The sequence below is a fragment of the Parasteatoda tepidariorum genome, chromosome 11, assembly GCF_982258835.1.
Source record: "Parasteatoda tepidariorum strain Cologne lab strain chromosome 11, Ptep-v5.0, whole genome shotgun sequence".
Taxonomy (NCBI): Eukaryota; Metazoa; Arthropoda; class Arachnida; order Araneae; family Theridiidae; genus Parasteatoda; species Parasteatoda tepidariorum.
In genome coordinates this window covers 58431287-58451942 of record NC_141765.1, presented here as the reverse complement: position 1 = coordinate 58451942, position 20656 = coordinate 58431287, and the positions used below count along the sequence as shown (strand labels likewise).

The 20656-nt window shown below is 26.4% G+C and overlaps 1 protein-coding gene across 28 annotated transcripts in view; it reads left to right on the top strand.

Moving 5' to 3' along the window:
• Positions 1 to 20656, top strand: part of LOC107450919 (uncharacterized) — a 653937-nt gene that overhangs the window by 547132 nt on the left and 86149 nt on the right. Inside the window, exon 1 of one of the 28 annotated variants that reach the window (XM_087155150.1) lies at positions 8240 to 8738. The exons of the other annotated variants lie outside the window; for them this stretch is intronic. The gene's annotated coding sequence lies outside the window, so the exon portion shown is untranslated. Of the gene's footprint in view, positions 1 to 8239; positions 8739 to 20656 lie in introns of those variants that run through there. 28 annotated transcript variants of the gene reach the window in all.

Here is a 20656-nt window from a genome sequence, read left to right as displayed (position 1 = left end):
AAATCTAAATAATACTTCTAATTGAGTTACTTCTAAATATCTTATTCTACCATAAAGACACTAAGAGTACTTATTTTGTCGCCATAATTTCTTGGGTACAAGTATATTTTGTTATTAACCATCTTTTTTTTCTACTCTTTTTTTGGCGAAATTTGTTTGAAATTGACAGATTTTTTAAAAATGATTTAATTTTATGAAACTCTATATTGATTTCTACCACAGGAATGAGTTTGATAAAAAAAAACTAAAATAAAAATAGAAATCCAAAAATGCTATGTGCAAAAACACTTTTTAAATAATTAGAAAATGCCTGAAAATTAAGCAACAAGAAAGTCTATGAAGAAAGCTTTTATCCACCGAATGTTATCAATGTTTTTCTTAAAATGCCAATGCGAGATTTTATTTACTTATTTAAAATTTGTGATTATGAATATCAATGTGTGATTTTTAAAGCAAGTGAATACGAATCTCGATATTTAATTTTAAAATCGCTTGAATAAAAATCTCGATGTTTGATTTTCAAATGGCGCGAATACAAATTTCAATATTTGACTTAAAATCGCGTCAATACGAATTCCGTTGTATAATTTTTAAGCCACTTGCACACGAATAGTGACTTTTTTACGCGATATTTTGTATAATATCGTAAAAATACGAAACACGATGTGTGATTTTAAATCATGTGAATGTAGTTTTAAATCGTATTTGCATTGATAGGGATAAAGAATGAAAACGAATCCTTTCACTTCTCGGAAATTTGAAAACGATAAATTTTCTTAAAAAAGGTGGAATTTTTTTTTTAATTAAAAAAGCAGACGACACTCAACCAGCATGCCTGAAAGTCATGTGCAGAGAAATCGCGAGAAAAGTGCGAAACAGAAAGAGAAATTCTCATATCAATCTCTGTCAGAGTGACCTGAGCGTTAGGATAAAGTAATTTTGATAGTCGTTTCTTCTTTTTTTGGTAAAAACTAAAAAAATTACAGCGATTGTGGCGAAATTTCCGCCAACGGTTTGGTATACTATACGTAACAGTCGCTGGCCCCCTGTACTAATTGGCTATTTCTAAATATGTTATTCTTACATTAAAAGCCCAGAAATTACTTATAAAACTTGTATTATCGCTAATTTTATTTTATTCGATATTTTTTTATTAATGTCGAATTTTTACTCAGTAATAAAGTATCTTTTTTTTTCTTTATATTTTATAATAACTCTAATCAATTTGTTCGTCGCGATTCGATTCAAAATATTACTCAAAATATTACTTCGAGTCAAAATATTACTCCCATCAGAACCATTTCAAAACATGTTATTCTACCATGAAGGCACCAGAAAATACTGACCTATATCTATCTTTTTAATGTAATTGATGTCTGTATTTAGTTATAAAAGTGCTGAAGGGCAATGTTTCATTTTATTATGCTTTGTATTCATACTTAAAGTGTCCCGTTATAAAGTGCTAACATTGTTAGAAGGCAATTATATATTTGTCATTACTTGACTGATGCACATTTTGCGTGATCTGAAATTACTTTTTCAATCATCACATTATTTTCGTTTCATAGCCCTGATTAGTCGCCTTTTGTAATTTTTGCTTTTCGTTATTGTGTTTTTATAATAATGCTGTTGCAAACAGCTCAATCTAAATTCGGAATTGTGATAAATAGGAGTTTCGATGCTAAATTGAATTGTTAGTTGTCGCGTGCAAAAGCATAATATAATACATTTATGGTTTTTGGATTAATTTTTTTTAAACAATAAAACGCATTAATAGCCATTTCTGTCTATTCTTTTTCGAATGGAAGAGAAGTGAAAAGGAGAATACGCGTTGTTATCAATTTATATGATGAGATTATTTGAAATAAGGAAAACTCTACACGAAACATAGGCAATAAAACTCTTGTTTGAAACTTTATCAATTAACTTATCAACAAATTTCAATTAAAAATCATTAATTTTAGGAAAAATCATTTAGAAAATAATCTCTACCTTTCGAAAAAAATTATAATTTTAGAAACTTCCTTATTTTTAAAATATTTATTAATATTATTCAAGAATACGCTCAGAATACCCCTAGTTTCTAGTTAGATAGATATGAAATTTAATTTAAATATTTGTGCGATTATCGAATTGAGAAAACTATGTATGTAATCAGGGGTCTGTTTAGAAGAAATTTGGGTCCGTTAACGGACCCTTCACAAAATATCTTTTCACAAAAACGGACCCTTCACAAAATATTTTAACTTAAAAACGGACCCTTCACAAAATGTTTTATCTTAAAAACGGACCCTTCACAAAATGATTTTTCTTTTAATCGGATCCTTCACAAATTTGCTTATCTTCATTATTATTTTGTTAATCGACTAAACCCTTTCCAGGGCAGAAAACAAGAAAGATGAATGTAAACGAATTAAGTTTTGTCTTCGGCAGACGATTCTTCCATTATTCGTCCGAAATGAATATTCGGCGTTCAGCAGTATGGGCTAAATACCAAATATTTGTATGTTGCATCTCTAATTTAGAAGCAGCAATTGTTGTTTATTTTTTAAAATTTAATTTTTTTTAATTATAATTTTACAGTGTTGAGCATAATCTTGTATCGATTTACAATTTAAAAACTCCTTGAAAAAGTTTTTTTTTGCAATAACGGACCCTATTTGCACGAATTCATAAAAGCGGACCCTGGTTGAAAGAATGTGAGTAATTTTTTCACAATTTCACGAAAAACGGACCTTTCACAAAATGTCTGGACAGACCCCTGGTAATATAATGCCTCATTTTTTCCAAAGGTGACAATTTTACGTAAATATACTTCTTATTATTGTTTCCAGGTAGGTATATATATTTATAACCTAAATTCAAAAAAATTAATTCAAAACTATTTATTTAATTTATTACTATTTACTGAACTATTTATTAATTTAATACCAGTTTTCTTTTTAAAATTACTTAATTTTTTTATTTCTTAATTTGTTTTTATAAATAATTTTCATCGAAGCAAAATATTAAGAATGAATTGTTAATTATATTTAAAAGAAATTTTTGCTAATTGAATTCTTTTTTTTAAGTTTTGCAGAAACTGAGATTTCTTCCAATTAAGATGTTAGAATGAAATAAAATTGTCAGGAAGTTTTCTTAACTTTTTAAAACTGCAAACTAGTTCTTCCGCTCCAGTATTTTGATGATAGTGTCTTAAAAAAATGTGCCAAGTTCTTTGAACTGCTTGGCTACTAGAAGAAAACCAGAGCTATTTCGGGAGGACTCTGCCAATTTTAAAACATTTGTAACTTGTATTTTTATTTAAAATTTTAAAATAGCTCTGTAATATTTGGCGTGTATTCATAAAGCATAGTTGATTTAGTTAGCTCTATCAAATTACAGTATGTATTTGATTAACTTTTATTAGCTTTTAATTCGCTGCAATTAAAGAATGCTTTGATTTTTTTGTGTAAACAAAAGTAAGCTTCATATATAATATCTTATAATTGTATATTGTTTAATTTTGTGTTCCTTAAACATTTATACTATATTTATTGCGATATACTTTCTCTTTGTTTAGAATTATAGACAATTTGTAGTTTACTGAATTATTTATTTCCATCTATATAATCTTATATAAGGGAACTACCTGAAAATATGCCTAAAAAAATTTGGGAAACCTATTGTGCTTTTTTTTTGTAGGGTTTTAACTCTTACCGTAATGATTATGATACACAATCTACTATAAAAAATTATTGTTTTTGGAGCATTTATAGAATGCATTTAATTCATTTTGTTTCTATTTATTATCTCCAAACGTAATATTTTAAGTTTTTTCCGACTTGATATTCTTTTCTTGGTAATTTTTATAGTGACATACTCCAATTCTCTATTTTTATTTATAACAGTCACGTTAGAAATATAGTTATAGAATATCAACTAGATATATAGTTAATGGAGATTAACGTGCATATACATAGAACCTTATATACATATATGTACCGTTTCAAATGTAAGATCTGATTAAGGATCTTAAATATCATGAATCAAAATTATTTGAATATATTCTAATGAAAAAAATTAAAGTAACAAGAGCGCCTCGTTTAGTCGATAACTAGATAATTTGCGTTTAATCGATGCTGGATAATTTTTTACCCACTGCTTTTAATAAAAATTGCATAAAAAAAGTATATTCTTATTATTTTATTAGCAAACTGAAAAAAATTGAATTTATTTTTGGTAACAAAAAACCGCCTTAACGTTTTTTCCCCGAATTGTTATATAATATTTGCTTTAAAATCTTCCTTTTTATTGCAACTCGATATCCAATTATTTGTCTTTTTCCAAAATTTCGAAACTCATATGACATAACATAATATGCCTTTATTCTTTTTTATTTCTTAGTCCTCTTGCCATTTTATCTTATATGACAATTCGTATGCCAGACTTGAAATAAATTTTATTTCTATTGAGATGTTACGTAAAGGAATTAAGATGTTGCATTACATTTTAAGTATAGTAGTTATTACAAAGAAGAGATTACGATTATGAGTAGTAGTTATTATAATTAAGCGATGCCATTGGTCTTTTATTTTAAGTAGCAGATTTACTTTATCACCTCTGCTCACTGATTTTGAAATTTTTAAAAAAGTAATTTAATATTTTTTTTGCTTTTAAATGTCTGGTCATGAAAAATCTCATCTTCAGGATCAGTTGTTAGAAACTATTATAATTTTAACTTTTTTCCTCTGTAGAAGATTTTAATCAACAATAGTAAATTTTTGTTCATTAAATTAATAAATGTTTTATCTGTATCGATATTTAGCTTATATATATATAATTAATAGTGTAGCTGTTAATTAACATCTTTTAGTTGATGAAACAGTCTTTGGTTCATTATTATTATTTTTTTTTGTATAGTTTATTTCTTTAAAGAAAATGCAACAACTTAGTTTTCAGTTTTTAAGTTCAACTTAACTTTTAAGCATTCTTACTTTTTACCAATTATAATTTTAAGCATTCGATAATTAAAACAATATCGTATATGTTTCTGAAATTGAGGTATCTACCACACATATTAAGATAAAATTTTGGTTCTTAAACCAACCATGCTTTTCCCTTCAGCTCTTTTAGCTTTCAGTTCGTGCATTTCCTTTATCATACTTTTAATTCGGGAAAAAACTTATGGAGAAGAAAGAGTATGTGAGATAGATGTTTGTTGACTGCCGGCAGGATTCGAACCAAGGGCTTCTGGGGTCGTAGTCACCGTAGAAAAGGGTGTACCCCCCCCCCCAGGGTGAGTTAGAAAGCTTTATACATAGTGACCACCCGCATTACCCACCGACTAATTTAATATTATATAGAAAAATAACATTATTATGTCATCATTATTAAGTCATAAAGCAAAAAATGTGAAGAAAGGCTGAAATGAAAGTACAATAATGGACATTGTATAGTTTCAGTTCTATAAACAAAACGCTTCCTCAGTATCTAAACGTCAAAATTAATCAGATTTTTGACATTTTGCCAGTGACGTCAGTGTCTAAACGTCGAAATGACGAAAAACGTTATTTTACATTTAGACAATGAGGAAGGTTCTTTGCGTATAAAACTGAAACCATAGTATGCCCATTTATGTGCTTTCATTTGTGCTTTATTCATGTTGTTTTTTGCTTTGGTCTACATATCACAAAGTATACTCTATCCTTTGTTGGATATTAAGGCATCTTAATAAATACAAAAAAAAAAAAAGAAAAATACGTTTTGGGGGGAAAAAAGCGTGGACATTTTTATCCTTCATTTAACATAATATTTTTATTATATATATAAGAAAAATAGTGTTTTTTAGTAAACAGATTAAAAAATAAAACTTTTCTAAAAACAATAAACTCCCTGAGAGTTTTTTCTCAATAGTTACAAATTGTTTTTTTTTGTTTTTTTATTTGAATTACCCTTTGGATTGCAGATCAAGCACCAATTATTTCTCTTTCTAAATATAAAAGTTCCTTTGAAATAATATACCATCTAATTCTTTTTCCTTTTCTTGGGGCCTCCTTCCACTAGTTGTCATTTAATCTATATAAGAATTTCAGACCCCAATGAAGTTTTATTTCTTTAGAGGTACTGCCTGAAGAAGTTGTTATTCAGCTTTTTGACGAAACATTCCATCTGACAGAGCGACAATCTGTCTTTTTACTTGAAGTAGTTCTCTTTATTCTCAATCGCTTTTTCCCCAATTTTCGTCCACTTCACGAAGCTCTTTGTTTATATCTTAGTATTCAAATGTCTGCTAATAAAAATCCCACCTTTGGCTGCTCATTTTGTTTCTGTTTAAAAGGAAACTAGTACTTTTTACATTTGATTAGAGATTCTCTTTTTAGTTTTTGTTTTTGATTTTCCCCTTTCGGCATTGTTAGAACGAGTTCTAATTAACCAAATAAATTTGCGTGCATGTCTTAAATGTGACCGATGTTAACTTGTGAAGGATCATAGTGTTGTATTTTAAACAATTGTTTTCCTTCTTAAGGAGTTGCACACATCATTAATGAGATTAAAGCTTTTATTTGAAAAATTTGAAAAGAGTTTATTTGGTTTTATGTTGTATTCTTCTTTTTAATTTTTTTTTTACTTGACAGATGATCTGAATAATGAACTAATGCTGACAAATAATTTGTAAATTAGAGCAAGTTTTTTCCGTTTCGATTTTATGTTTGATTACTATTTAATAGCATTTAAATTAAAATTTCATTCGAAAGATTCAAAAAAAAGGAAGTGTTTTAAAAAAAGTTTTACTTCGATTTTGCTATACTAGTGGTTTTTTAATTGCCCTTTTGGACAAATAAATCCAACATTATTATTTTCGTTCGAGTTTGTATGGCTTTAAAATTTAAGCTTTAAAATTTAAAAATGAGATTAGATATAGTGGTTTCAATTAATTAAAATAGTGAATGTTTTTTTTTCTACTTCTTCTGTGATTAATTTATTTGTTTTACTTAAGAAATTTTTTTTAAACCGGTATTAGATGTTTTTTTTTTATTATTTATGATTTTCAGTTTTTAAATAATCAAGAAAAAATAGTTTTAGTTGCATTTAATTGTTTTATAAATTATATATTTAGGATTTTTGAAGCAAAATCCACTAAAGCAATATCTAGATACTAGCTTTTCTTAGAAATCTTGCAACGTCTTTCATGTCACTTGGTCCATTTGTCATCCATTCCCAATGATTACAGAACATGAAAATGTGATAAAATAGTTTCTTAGTAATAGTTTCTTAAGTATTCTAAATCGACTAGAGTTTCTTAATAATACTGAATAAGACGTCTTAATTTTCAAATATTTTCAAAATTCATGGCCTCTTGAAAAGAAAAATAGAGTTCCAATTGTAAAAAGAAGAGGGCATATCTCTCCTTTTTTTAAAAGAAATTTACTCAAGTAAAAAATTTTAACTTATAGTTATTCTTTATAATCCTTCTAATTTAGACTTATCCAAGTAATTAAAAACGTTTTACGAAAAAGAAGAGGAAACTAGTTGTTTCAGAGGGAGTTGTAAAATTTGGAGATGATCGATAATTAATTAGCAATACGGTTTTTGGGGATCAACAACTATAGATCATTAGCATTAGTAATAAAAAAAGATGTGGAATAATCGGTTATAAGAGCATGTAAATCTTCCTAAATTTTATTTTCAAGATGTTTTTTCAATTTTTTTTTTATTAAATTAAAAATTAACGTTTTGTGTTCATAATTCAGATAAGAGCCTTATTTAAACTAGTTACAATTATTGAAAGAATTACTTTAATAGATTATATTCCAAACTCTTCTTCTAAAATTTTCTTAAAATAAAAATAGAATTTACACTCCTATTTCATATTTTTTAAAAATTGCAATTTTAGATAAAGTTTATCTTATTCTTAGCATTTATTTTTATCTTGAAATTACTTATTCTTAAGGAAAAAATTTACTTTAATTTATGTTCTTTATAAGTCAGCGGGATATAAATCTGCTTGAAGAATATTTTTTTATTTTCTTTTGAATTTCAAGTGTAAATAATATGCTATTCTCATTTTTTTTAAAATTTATTTTTGCTACACGTTTTTAGTTTGATTGCTTTCACTAATTTGTTTCATTTCTCTTAAGGTTGAATAAATTCATCTTTTTTCTCTAAAAAAACAAACATATTTTCTTAATCTTTCAAATGAAAATACAGAATAACATTTTTATGTTGCGTTTAAATTCCCTCAAAAAGTCAAATAAAAAATATTATTCTCAAGATTATATTATTTAATCGTAAAAGCTTTATTTTTTATTATACATTTTTTGCTGCATCAAAATTTTCGAAATTTAATTAACATTTCATTCGAGTAGGCCTGTGCAATTAAGTTTTTCTCTCAAAATGTGTGCAATTTGAAGAAAAGAAATTATGAAGAAAAAGTAAATTGCCTTAAGAAACGTTTTTCTTTTTCTATCCGCCGTTTTCGCAATAACAAGTCGAGATTAGATTTTTGTCAATAAACGTTACGACCGCGTTTAATTTTTACGACTGAAAAAATTGTATCGAGAAACTTTAGTTCAAGTACCGCTTCTAATGAAGTGACTTTATATTTACTCATCTTTGAAACTAAAATGTTTTGATTATTTCATTTATTTCCTTTTTAGGCAATTCCAACTTAAGAATGGCTACATCATATTTCAATTCAAACGATATTTGTCACAGAAAAATTTGCATGATTACTTAGTCTCAGAAAGAGAACTTTGGTGAGAATAAAATTTCAGAAATAGCAAATAAATGAACAGTTCCAATTTACGGCTTTATTTTAGTTGTTTACTTAACTTATTAAACTAGTGTAAGACGCTTTCTTTCACAGTGCGAAGTCTTTTATTTTAGTTAAGAAAATATTTTCTTTACATTACTTTGTTTTGTTTTTTATTTACTTATTTATTTTTTGTCCTCTTTTTCAATTACCTGCAAAAGTCAAAATTTATCTTTGAACAATTTTCCTAGCTCGTTTTTTTTTATGGAATAGTTATTTCTGTTACCTTTTCTAGAACAAAAGAACGTTAAATTAGTTTTAACTTAGTTTGTTAAAAAAAATTTTTAATTAGAATCGAAGTATTGAAAATTTGTTTGACAAAACCATATATATATATATATATATATATGCAAATTAAAAACAAAATGATGGATTTTATTTTTATAATTTCTAAGGATGTTTAAATTAATGGATTTTTTTGATATAAAAATCACGTAAACATTCCATTTTATTCCTCTAAACTTTTTTCTTTTTGATAATTTTTTATCACTTTATATTTTATTAAATCATCGACTATTTGCATTTCTTTTTGCTTTAACTTAGGCTAAAAATTTAATTTTTAATTAAATATTTATTTTAAGTATTTATATTATAATTTAAATAATTTAAACGTTTGTGCTAGTGCACTTTAATAATAATAAAAGAATTCTTTTATAGCGTATTGTATAATCATGGAAACTGAAAACTTTTATGCTATGTAAATCTTTACGGTTTAAATTCACTTCATATTATTTTTTTTTAACCGAATTATGATTAAGCTTTAATAAATATCAATTGTACTATTTATTTTGGAAATAGCAAACTTCAGAATAAATCAGTATCATATATATTCATTGAATGAAAAAACTTAAAGATTTAATTTTTGAAATCATTTCATCATATATGGTTCTACTTTAATGGAATAAAATTGTGAAAATATTCTATATAGTTTTTTAACTGTTTAAAATTTTCTCACTGACTAATACATTATTTTAAATATATAATTTATAATTTTTTATTTTCCTCTTCATACTGTTATTTCATTACTTTAATTTTTTCGCATTCAATTTCCGTAACACAATACTTAAAATAAATTTTCTCTTTAGAATAATAATACGCTTATGAATACTGCTCTCACCCCCTTTAGTTAAGTGCACAATTCGTTGTTGTTTTGGAGGATTATTATGTATCATTAGTATACGTTTCCCTCTGCAATTATATTTTGTGATGAGCTTGTAAAAGTATTTATGCTTTACACGTTTTATTTGATTATTTACTTATTTTTGCGTGTATAGTACAATCTCTGATTAATTTTCCTTAAAACTTCTTTATTAAGGAATGATTTCCTTTTACTTAGTGTTTATATCTCTTTAACGCAATTCTAATAACTTTTTGTAAGCTTTTAATGACTAAAATAACTTTTTGTAAAGAATATTTCTGTTTATTATTTACTATTTTTTCAGTAATAAATGAATTTATCAACTGGAATATGTGTATTTGGTTGACTTTTCATCTTATATAAAGTTGGTTAAGTTATATTAAGCTAAGTTTTTCTTGATTTAAATGAGCAAAAAAGAATGCACAAGATCGTATAAATTATTTAAAATTTAATTATTTTTTAATTTAAATTTAGTTATTTAATTTCAGACAAAAATTTAAAGAATGTTCTCTCTAAAATGTGAATAGGACTCCGTGCACTTGGAAAATATTATTTGTTTTGATTTTAAGACGAAATTGCGATTTGGTTATGAACCACAATATTGCATACAGCACCGTGCAAAAGTCTGCGGCCAGTAAACTTTTTTAATTTAATTATAGTAGAATAAAAATAAAATAATTATTTGTCTTTTAAAAATGCCCTATGTTTTTAATACAGCATAGTTTTATATACATATTTTTAAAGATTTGTGTTTATTTTGAATGTAATATGTATAAAAAGCCTGAAAGAAGTTGGAAGAAGAAATATATTGGCTGGAGACGTTTTGCGTTCTTCTTTCGTTAGATCTTCTTATATTATGAAACATATGGGAAATTTATTTTTTTTTTCATTTTTGATTTAAATGTATTTTAATTAAAGAAGCTTTAATATGAAAATTTTAAATTTTGAAAGATAATTAATTGAAATTATCTTTTAATTTTGAATGTGTGAAATATTTAGTTTTTGGTGAAACTGAATATTCCTTTGATCATTGGTTGTTGATCAAGATCTGTAGATTTAAAAAAAAGTTCTTATATTCGGTTGTGATTACAGGAAAAAGGTTTTTAACAGCCAAATAAAATTGATATTGATGAAATGGCTAACTTTACAATTTTTGGAAGCTTTTATATTTTATCCAATATTAAGGGGTTTTAATTTTTTCCCGTCTGTTTGAGTTAAATTTTAAGAGTTTTTTAGCTAATAAACTACGAAAATCATTTTAATAAGTGCATAAATTATGCATGTTTTCTAATTACATTACCATTTATAATAATTTTAATGAAACTAATATACAACTGATGCATTGATAATTTAGCTTTTACGTGTCATTTCAACAGAATTAGGTGTCCGCAATCTCAGGATTTTGAAATAAGATAATTTTTTCCCTTTTTCAAAGGTTTTAGTGTTAATACTCTCTTTCTAGGGACAATTCTAAAGTTGTATCATCAATAAATTACATTTTTCTACGTAAAAAATAAAGTACAAAAAAGTAATCAATAACTAAATTTAAAAATTTTATTCCAGATTGATTATTTACGTAACTAGGTTTAAGTTCACAGATCCACTTTAAATTCCAATTTCTTAGCTGAGTAAATATTTGTTAATGGTTTATCATAATATTGTAAAATAACTTAGTTTTACTACTTTTACTTTATGTATTTTATTTAACTACTATTATTTTCTTTCTTGATTTCTATCCAATTTATCGCATTTTTAGCTATTTCAAAAGCCATTTTTTGTTTCCAATTGCACCAAATTTTTCATTTCATTTCAATATTTTTCTATTTATCTATTTGTAAAGCAATAGTAAAATTTTAAGTAATAACATCTTATTATATACTGTAAAAAATTCTGAATCAAATCACGGTATTATGTACCGGCACTTCTATCATCCATAAAATCCCTTGTACAGTCAGGTCCATTTTAACCGAAAAATATGATACCGTAATTTTGACAGTAATATTTATTTAATTAAAGTGATTCAGTGGTTTTACAGTAATTATTACTGTGAAAATTACTTGTACCGTACATGTTCCGGTAAAAATGAATTTTGCTGTAAAAAGAACCGGTACTTTTTATCGTAATTTGATCCGTAATTTTTTACAATGTCTGCACATTTCAGATATACGTTATAGCTAGTCATTTCTCAAAATAAAAATATTTAACTAATTATGGTTCGTGTTACTTGAGGGTCTGACTAGTGACACTTCAAAAAATTATTTTACAAAATAATCTTGAAAGAAGAGATACTAGACCATTAATATATTAATTCTAACGCGACTTGATTTGCTCTCTGAATTTAGGTATATGTGTTTATATCATGCATTATCTGGAGTTGATTTAAAAGAGTGCATTTGGTACGCTTGCCCAGGGCTCCAATCATTGTTAAAAAGCTTGTCAATAATTGTTCAATACTCATTCTGAAGCCATTACTTAAATATATTTTAATTTATTCCAACATTTAAAAAATTCATTGATATAACTACTCAAGTATTGTAAAAAGTATTTTATAAATTCTTACAATTTCCTGATTTGTACAATTTTTTTAAGTTTATACAATTCTCAAATTTATTAATTCATCAAACTGTTCCTTTGTATTGTTTGCAAATATATGCACATTACTAGTTTCCAGAATTTTTTCCTGGTAACAGCATTACACACAAAAATGTCTTATTGCCTGCATAAAAATCATGCTTTTTACAAAACTCGTTCTCCCTAAACAATTTGAAAATATGGCTTATACTGCAGCTAGCCCTTCTTATCGAGAAAACGTCGAGGTATACTTAACAGTATGTAATAGTTAGCCCCTAGTTTTGGGGTGTGTAGAAATATAAATTTTGTTTTAAAACTTTAAATGAGCAGTTACAAGAAAACTTTATGGATTAGAGCAAAATAAAAGCGAGTATTAAAATTAGGTGTAACAGCAACTTTTCTGCATTGTTACCAATTCATCGCCCCCCCCCCTCCAAAAAAAACTGTTTTTCTTCCAACCCACCCTAATGCGTTTCCTTGTGGCTACTTTACAGTGACAACTCTTAGTATTTTTCGAAAAATTACAAAAAAATTTTGTTATTATCCTTAGCTGTGTGCGGCAGTAAAATTATTATTTTATAGCTGTGTTTAAATTTATTAATTAATTATTACATAATCATACTATAAAAATATTTATATTACATGTTTTATTATTTTCTTTGAATCATTTAAAATAAAAATAAGAAACAGCAATTATTAGCAAAAATTATGCAATTATTTTTGTCATATATATTTCATTTTCTTCATTATATGCAGTAAAAAATTCCGAAAAGCTCTGAATCACTCTAATTAAATAAATATTACTGTAAAAATTACGGTATAATATTTTACAGTAAAATGGAAAATGGTGCATCCAAAGTGCTGGTACTTTATACCGTAATTTTTTTACAGTGTATTTGCTTTCATGTGTTTTATAAAACATTCGTAATTGTTTTTCTTTTTTTTTTGCTAAGTTTTTTTTCTTTAAAAAAAAGAACTTTTTACAAATAAACAATTTTTAAATCAAAATGATGACATGTTTTATTTAGTGAACCTTCCATATTTCGCCGATTTCTAATTAGTTTATTCTGTTTCTTACTCTGGTTTCTGAACATAATCTTTTTAAAAAAGAATAATATTAGTAAGAATTTCTATTTGCATATTAAGTTCCATCCATCAATCTATTGAAGTCTGATAGAAAAAGTGAAATTTAAAATACTTGTTTTTTTTTTTTCCCCTGAAGTGTGAACAATAAAATTCTATGATTTTCCTGACAAAAATTACAATATGTCCTCCACTTCTCTAGCCATAATTTATTTTCTATTCAATTCGAAGGCGTGTTAATGCCGTCAGGAATTTAACCTTATTCTTTATTTCTTTTGTATGCAAATCATTACATTTTAATTCATCAGCTTAAAGGACAAAAAATAAAATAAAAAATAAGGTTTGCTGTTTTTGCTTGTTGTCTACTGAGCTTGTTTGTGTTTTGTTGACTTTTTTTTTAAATTATTAAAATTATCTTTAATTCTATCGAATAACATATCTTTTGACAAAAAAAAAATTTTAGGTTCCTGTATTTTTGAAAAGACAAAGATAAGTGAATGAAAATCTATCTTTATAGAAAATCTAGTTCTTTTTTATTTAAAACTGACTTTATTCCTTCCTAAGATGTTGAAGTTGCACTCTTTGTTAATTGAAAGTGAAAAATTTGTATACTTAAAATCAAATTTTATACCCATCTAATACATTGAATAAATATTTTTAATAATACAACGAAACAGAACATACACGTTAAGTCGGCAAGCGCCGATCGAATTTGGCCCATGCTTACTTAATATGACAGTTTGAATGAATTAACTTAAGTTTTTTTTTTTTTTTTTTGAAAAAAAAAATAAATAAAAGGTTAAGCGTTAATTTAAATTGATTTCATCAGAAAGATAGTCTACATAATAAGATATGTTGGCATACTTTTTATTAAATGAAATAAATATAGAATTAAAAGTGATATTTTTTAAATTAAATATAGATTTCTATTTTTAATAATAGGAATAAAACAAAAGAGACTGCTGTACTGAATTAGCTAATAATCACGGAATTAAGTCCAGAGACTAGAGATAATTTCTTTCTCCATAAATTGACTTCATTGGAAAGATTTCTCCTATGGATAAAGATGTATTCTTTGTATGTTTTTTTTTTCAAGTATTCTAATTTTTTTAACATTACGAGCCAAAAAAAAAAAAAAAAAAAAACTAAAATGCCCTACACAATATATTATATGAATACAAATGTCCAAATGATTAATAATTTGACAAAGTTGAAATTTTTTAAAAGTTAAGAATAAATTTTTCAATAAGTATATTCTTCAGTAAAATTTAATTTTTTGGTAAAGATAAGGATATTATATTTATGTATGGTTAATCATGTTTGAAAATGCATAATAATATTTTTTTATTAATTTAATTTTAAAAATAAAAATTTCAAGCTGTTTATTTCTTTAAAAAATATATATCTTGAATAATGCGAGCGAAATAAAACTGAACAGTCTGAGCATTAAGTTAATACTTCAGCTAGTGTTCAAAGGGTTAAGCGCTAAAATACCAGCCTTTCTGAAACTGACTCGTGTAACTGAAAGTTAAAATAGCTCATAGCTTGAAAATAGTTCAACGTATGCTACTGTGACGATGCGTTTTCAAAACCCGAAAAGAAAATTTAGCCTCTTCGTAAACTTTTCCAAAAGGATGAGTTAAAAAGTTGAATTTAGGGACGAAAGGGTTAAGCAGCGAAGCGAACGCCGCCGTCAGATGGCAGCACAGTGCTTCACAGCCAGTGACGTTGCTATGTACGCGTTGCTCTGCAAAATTATTTTTTTCACATCGATATGATTTTTTTTTCTCTCTCTCAATCTCTTTCTTCTCTTGCTTTTAACCTCCGCCATTTATAAAGAGTAGGGAGGTGCAGGGTATGAAGGAAGTAGCTAAAATTTTTGTTTGTTCCCAAGAACAGTTTCGTTATGCCCGGCTTGTCAATTCTTCTTATGAGGCATCTTCAAAATCTTATCGCAGGTGATAAAAGAAGTATATCTTAGTAGGGGGAGGGGGTGAACTGCGCGACGCGATGACCACGCACCTAGATCGATGGACTCTCCTTGTTTTTACTCTCCTCCTAGTTTTTCCTTTTTTTTCTCCTTTTTTACTCCTCTTTCGCTTTATTATAATCCCGTTCCTTCATTTACTTGTGCTCTCAAATTATCGACCGTTCTCTCTTTCTGTCTCTCGCGCGCGAAAGAGCGCTCTTTTCTCCCAATTTTTTCCCTTTTTTAAACCCCTTCGTGTGAGCAGCCTCAAGAAAACGGAAAAATAGAACGACAAACAAATTACCGGAGAAGGCATAAAGAGAATATTTCATAAGAACGTTTGTCGGAGTAATTAAACATGGCGTCTTTCCGGAAGAAAGGGGTGGGCTTAGAAAAAAATAGAATGTCTTTTTGAGCGCCCAGGCCAATGCACATCCGCTTCGCTAAAATAAACAGTTCTGATATCAAGAACTATTTTGCGTTTTTGAGTACATGTGATTAATCGCAGAACAATGAAAAAAAAAATCCTCAGCAGATATTGTAATTTTGTTCTGCAATCTCAGCTCACAGGAGATTTTTTTTCTTTATTTAGATTATTTTGATTAATTGTGTGAGCTTATTCTAAGGACATTAGTATAGGATAAAACATTATTTTTCGTCATGTTTTATACCGAGAGCTCCCTTTAGAAATTATAAAATAATTTTTGCTCCAGATGTCAATTTCTTTAAAAGAAGGGATGCAGGATCAATATTCAAATTTATGAAAATGTCATATAATTTTTCTTGTTCTCTTATTAAAAGAGAAAGACTCTTTGAAAGAAATATTCATTATTTTTGAACCTAAGCTTTGCTCTCTAGTGAATTTTTTTTTTTCACATTCAAAACTTAATGAAGAAAAAATTGTTTATGATTTGTATATGAAGTGGCGTATTAAAATATTTAATATTTTATAATTATCTCACTTTTCTTTAATGTAATCATTTTTCAGATTTATCAAATCTTATTAGTAGAGTTTAATAAAACGAGACCAAAAATCTGCTCCACTACGCCCAAACGTAAACGGTGTTATTAACTAAGCTTGACGCGAAACCACAAAAGAAAAAGAAAGCAAATCGCTTTAGAAATTCTGGGTCGTGGGATAGTGTTAATGTGAAAAAAGCTAATTCATTGATTAATGCAAAAGCATGATAAGGAAGAAAAATTCAAGAAAAACATCTCTTATAAATTTTTTTTTCCTTCAAAAATATACTGAAAGCGAATAACAATCCTGTTTAACAAATATATATTTTTATTTAATAAAATAATAATAATGAATTGAACAACGTCTTTGAAAGAAATTACTTCCTAAAATAAGCAAGACTTATTTTTTTTATTCGATATTTTGTATTTTATTTTGCTTCTATTTATTTATTGTATTTTTTTTCACAAAATTTATATTAAATATCTTTATAATATCACGAAGATTAAATTTCGTTATTCAAAAAAATAAATAAATAAGATTTGAACAATAATAAGTATTACATTAATATTTAATATAACTGTGATAGACTATTCAAAAAATTTTGTATTTTTTAAATGTAAAATAATGAAGTTATTAAAATATTCACACAAATAATGAATTTTATGAATTGATAGAATTATTATTTAAATCTATTGAGTAAAAGCCTTTATAGTTGTTCTGCTTTAAAAGAAAAATATAACTTCTTTTACAGAATGCTCTTAAAAATTACTTAAATGTTTTTAATAATTATAATATTTTTTTAATGCTATTTACAAGGGAGTCAAGCTTAAAATATGCGACTTCTTTTAACTTTTGCCAAGCGTTGTAATGACTTCTTTTAACTTTAAAAATAGCTTCGAGTCTATTTCGTGAAAAATGTTTCTTTTTAAAAGTTCTTGAACATTGTCTTCGTCAACAATTGTCGTCTTGAAAAATCTAACTTTTACGAACGAATTAAGTGAACTTCCTGGAGCATTTAAACGTCATGAAATGCCTCCATTTTTTAACCTAAAAAAAACTTAGGACTAAAACTAAATTTCAAGTTGGTCTATTCTGAACAAAAGAGTAGAAAGAAAAAGTGCGGTACACGCGAAAATGATGAAAGCAAGCTTACTAAAAACATGGAGACAAATCAGGAGAGTACTTGCGGTGATTGTTGTTGGCGTGAAGACGCAGTTGTCACATTGTGGGTGTTGTCAAAGGTACTTGAAGAAAAATGAAAACTTAATGAATCTTTCAGAAAGCCTTCACAGCTGTTACGATCTGGCCATCTTACACGCTATTTACAAATTAGACCTCTTTCACCTGGTATTTCCTACACTTGATTAAGCACAACCTTCTAAATTAACTGCAAATTTTCTTTCTCTTATATGTCCTCTTATCTTTCTTAATATTATGTTTTATATATTGGATGCCATTATTTTTTTTTTCACTCTCGAAATAGTATTTTTTGTTTTTCTTTTTATAGTTTTTCCGATTTCCTTTTAACCCTTTCGGTACATACTTGCGTGTTCTGTCTCTAATATTGGATTTTAGCGTTCTATTGGAATGTGCTAAAGTTTTTGAATAGTTAATATAAACATTGTCCTTAACACGCTATGCATCTTTTTGCTGTAGATCTTTAAATTGACTAAAACGAAGTTTTCTTTCTATATTATTTTTTTTTAAACTGTTACTATGAAATGCCTAAAAAATTAACAAAATATGAGAAACATTTTGTAAAATTATTTAAGTATCTTTTCCTATGCTTCAGATGCTAAATTACTTTTGCTTAAGATTATGTTAATTTTTGTTTCGCTGCGCTAATTTTTTTAAATTAATATTTTATGTTTAATCATCTGTGAAATTGTGATATGTTGATAAATATGTATATAAACTATTTTTATACATGAATAGCGGTATAGGTTCCTTTTTTTTTCATGGAATCTTCATGGTTTTTTTTTTTTTTTTCTTTCAATTATCTCTCGGAAATTGTTTTAACTCTTCTATCTATAACTTAGTGGAAAACCAAAAATAATTTTTTGAATTTTAATAATTTCTTATCTTGACAAAAATAGAGAGTTAACAGACTTTTATCTAGCTTTTTTTATTGCTTTTGAACCTAGCCATAATTATTTGGATGGTGTGTGTGGTTCATATATTACCAAATAGCATAGAATTCCTTATCTCCGAAGTTCAAAAATTTTGCTGGAAATAAGGAAAAGTAATTTCTACACCTGCATTAAATAAGGGTTAGTGCCAATAGAATGTAAATTTCAATATATATCCTCACTCTGAATTGGATTTAGAACATTCTAATATCATAAAAAGATGTATTTTTCAGATTGACTTTGAAGTGCTACAAGAAAGCATCTTAAAAAAAGTTAAAGACAAATCCATTATTACGCCATCATACGAAAGCAGTATTTTTAACTACTTCATTTGCATGAATTTCAAAATACTTATAAATTATCAGTTTCGAAGAAAGTAAGCGACAGTTCCTGAAAAAAAGTTATGCTTAACTTTATTCCTTTATGCCTTCTCAGTGTTAGTAGAAATACCCAATAACAATTCTTTTTCCTTTCAGTAATTCAAAATAAAAAAAAAGTTAGAATGTATATTAAAGTTAATTTAGATGTAGTTTACATCTAATTGACAATTTATTTGAAAATAATTATGTTTTAGCTTCTAAGTTTTAAGTATATCAATGTCAGTAAAAAATGCTTTTAAATCTTGTGATGCCTATGAAAGTTTCTGAAGTCATAACTTTCAAGTTATAATATGGGGAAGGTTTATGCAAGCTTGTCTAACTTAAACAGATTTTTTTTTCCTGATGATGTAAAAATTATAGATCAAAATCGCTTAGTTCTCACTATTGTTATCTATAAACATAGCGCGAATTTTATTAAATATATAATTAAATTAACACGCTGTCGTTTTAGTTTAATACATATTTATTAAAATAATGTTTCAATATTTTCCATTAAATTTCAAACTATACAAGAAAAACTTAGGTAATTTCAGGTTTAATTGTATTAAAATGTTTGATATAGGAATTTTTGAACTTTTTAGCTAAATATTTCAAATTTAAACACTATATAAAGGCTAAATCGGGTTAAATTGCGAAAATATTTCAATTGCGGAGTTCAAATTTCTTTAATTTAGAATTAAAAATGACCAAAATTTGTTATTTTGAAAAAAATTATCAAAACTTTATCAAGAATTTTTTTAAAATAAAATTTACAAATACATTATCTTACATAACTTGTTTCTTCCTTAATGGAGACCTAAGTGTTTAACTTTTTGTACGCATTATTTTCAACTATTGTATTCCTTGTACATTGAATATTTTAGCATTTTTTAAACTGATAAAAGGAAACGTAAAATATATTTGACTAGTTTTAAACTCAAATAATTAAATTTTTCAAATTTCTAAACTAATTCAGTTTTAATATAAAAACTGCTACAATTTACGAAATATTAAGCATCTCGCGCTTTCCAAAAATTAAATATTTATAATTTTTTAATCATTAATGTGTTTTAAACACAAGCTGAGATATGTTAATTAACAATTACGAAATTACACAAATTTGGTATTCTGAAAAACAGCTCGGCTCTTCAAATTAAACTCACTAGGAAAATATTCGTTTTTATGGCTAAGTTTTATTTAAATAAACGTCGCTAATTTCGTTCATAAAGGCATTATGTTCTTTTTCTCTTAAACGTTGATTGCTGATAATGCCAGTCTTCGTGACAGTTTCATGTCACTTCTCAAATGAAATGAATTGTTGGTTACTCAGAAGAGGGCTAATCGACAAAGCAATTACCTCTTTTAAATCCGCGTATTCATTGCTAAGTAGGCGTTTTTTGTTGTTTAAAATCTTTGGCCTAATAGGCTTAAATCTTAGTTCAGTCTATGGCGAAAAGCTGTTTTACTCGCCAAAATAATTTATAGTAGATTTTGTTCATAAGATGTTTCATAAACTTAGTTAAATGATGTCTTTTTAATAATGCAAAAGTAGATTTTGTACTTATATTATTTAATAAACCTTATCAGTCCCTTTTTAAACAAATAGTCAATGCACTTTAATCTACAATAAGCAAACTTTTTTTTATTTATTT